We start from the raw sequence: 2,819 nt of genomic DNA, 5'->3' as shown, positions 1-2,819 counted from the left end.
TGGGCAATCCTACTTCCGTAGTGATACTGCCTCGGAAACCCAAGGAGGGGTCGCTATGAGTCGGGGCCGACTCGACGGCACTTAACAACAACAACAACAGGCAGAAAGGGGGATCACACTGCCATCAAGACAGAGAGAAACCAGGAATGGAGTGTGTCCTTGGACCCAAGATCCTTGTGCTGAGATGACAGAAAGATGGTGGCGGCAGCAGCAGCAGCAGCAGAACCCAGAGACTAGCACAAGACAAAACAGTGGGATTGCCAGCCCATGAAGCAAGAAAGCTAAGTGCCTTTGGCCAGGAGCCTTGTTGCTAGAAGGGGGTGCATGTAGGTGCATCTGTTGACACTTGCCCAAATAGGGCAGAGTCCAGGCCGAGAGGCTGAGGGCCAAAGAGAGGTGTGCCTTTGGGCATGGCCAAAGGAATGATAAACTCCATAATCGTGAATATTGTCTCTGAGTTCTGTGTGTTCATTGCAACGAATTATCAAACCCAGCAGAGAGTACTGATTACCATGGCAGGGATGGTTGGTGTCAGAATTGGTAAAAAGGCTGGAGGGTGGTGGCATACCTGGCCTCATAGGAATATGCCTTGAGCTGCTGATGGGGATTTTCTCTCTGCCTCCTGAGGTTGGAGGAGCTCACAGGATACCTCCTCCACAACCTTTGTGCACCATTTTTGGTTAGCAGCTGCATGTTTTAACTACTACACTACCAGAGCTCCTCAGGGAATAGTCCAGTATGTCTTAAAAATAAATAAATCCTTGCCATTGCCTGCAAAAGTAAGCTGTGTGTTTGAATGCATCATCAGTGTTCAGTCCATTTTTCTCAGTAAGTGGTGCTTTTGCCAAAACAAAACAAAACACTAAGTTGTTTCTAAAGTTCTTTCCCATTAACATGTTATTGGTAGTAACAGATCACAGAATAAGGAAATACGGTTATTTTGAAAAAATAGAACCAGTTCCTCCTATACAATTACTGGACTCCGTCTCTCAGCAGGTAGATCCATGATGGAAGCACCAGTCCTTGATTTTGGAGATGAAAACTTGAGATAGGCTACCTTGACCTTGTCAGATATCTCAAACTGTTCTCCATATAAACACATGGCCACTGATGACAGTGACCCACTGTCTGATGCCACACGTCCAAGTGATATGGTACACTGAGCAGAAGTGGAACTCCATGCGCTTCTTGGTGTCTCACTGAGTCAAGTATGCTCAGTAAGCTGTAGCGGGTCATGCAGAGGAATGGACTAAAGCTGAGTAGTGATGCCTGGCACAGGTCCAAGTGATAATGGTACACTGAGCAGAAGTGGGATTCCATGCACTTCCTGGTGTCTCATTGAGTCAAGTATGCTCAGTAAGCTGGGGAGGGTCATGCAGAGGAGTGGACTAAAGCTGAGCCGTGATGCCTCAGAACTCTATGTCAGTTCTCCTTTGTTTGTTTCTACCAGGTAGAAAAGTTCAAGTGTGGACTGCCCTTCCAAATTCCATCAAGCCCACCTGTCTTGGTTATCTTGTGGTATCATAAAAAAAAAAAATACTACACACGAATGACTTTAAAGAACAAATTTATTGTCTCATGATTTTGGAGGCTAGGGAATCCATAAAGAAGACGAGGGCAGGGCAAAAAGCTCTCTGTTGCACATGGTGCCTTCCTGAACATGCATGTGCATGTATCTCCCTGTCTGCCTTCCCTTTTTATAAGTTACACTCAGAAAGGGCTAACTTTAGGACCACAACACGCTAGGGTAACTCATTAACATAACAAAAGAAAAATTCTTGCAAAAAGTCACATTCACAAATACAGGAGTTAGGATTTCAGCTTATCTTTTTTGAGAATGTGGTTCAATCCATAATACCACCCTATCGCTTTCTGTCTAAAGCAAAGTGTTTTTAACGAAAGAACCAAAAACATCCCCAAAATGAACTTTTTCCCTGTATTTCCTGAGTGTTGAAGTTAGGCTAAGTGAACGGTTATCTATAAAAGACATGCTAGTCATGAGCCCTGACATATTTGAAGGTGACATAAACCAGTGTCCACAAAACCCTCCTCTTAGGGGAACTTTTGAGGTACCCTAATATAAGACTCTACCACTTGTCCTCTGTCATACTGTGGTAGCTTATTTATAGCTGTGAGGCTGGTGGCTATGGCACCAGTATTTCAAATACCAGCAGGGTCACCCAGGGTTGGACAGGTTCTAGCAGAACTTCCAGACTAAAACGGACTGTGAAGAAGGAAGGGGCTATCCACTACTCAAAAAACTGTTCAGTGAAAACCTTATGAATAGCAGTGAAACACTATCTGATATATTACTGAAAAACTTTATGAATAACCCTGAAACATTGTCTGATGTAGTGACAGAAGATGAGCCTCTCAGGTTGGAAGGCACTCAAAATACAACTGGGCAAGAGCTGCCTCCTCAAAGTAGAACTAAGAAAAACCCAAACTCCCTGCCATTGATTTGGCTCCAACTTGTAGTGACCCCTTCTTGGATTTCCAAGGCAGTATCACTACGGAAGTAGATTGTCCAATCTTCCTTGCAAGGAGTGTCTGGTGGGTTTGAACCGCCAGCCTTTTGGTTAGCGTGAAATGCCTTAGGGATTATGTCACCAGAGCTCCCTTTAAAAAACTCTACTCACTGCTGCAGTCAGCCGCAGGGATCCAGGTGAGAAGAGGGAACTCAGGAATGCCCAAAGCAGCAGGGTGGGAGAGTGGGAGAAAGGGGATTAAAAAGCAACCCAGGCAGAGCAGCAGTGAGCCACAGGGATCCAGGTGAGGAGAGGAACTCAGGTACATCCAAAGCAGCAGTGCGGGAGAGC

This window comes from Orycteropus afer, unplaced genomic scaffold (assembly GCF_000298275.1).
Source record: "Orycteropus afer afer isolate SDZICR_OR568_19922 unplaced genomic scaffold, OryAfe1.0 scaffold00281, whole genome shotgun sequence".
Taxonomy (NCBI): Eukaryota; Metazoa; Chordata; class Mammalia; order Tubulidentata; family Orycteropodidae; genus Orycteropus; species Orycteropus afer.
This window is presented reverse-complemented; position numbering follows the sequence as displayed.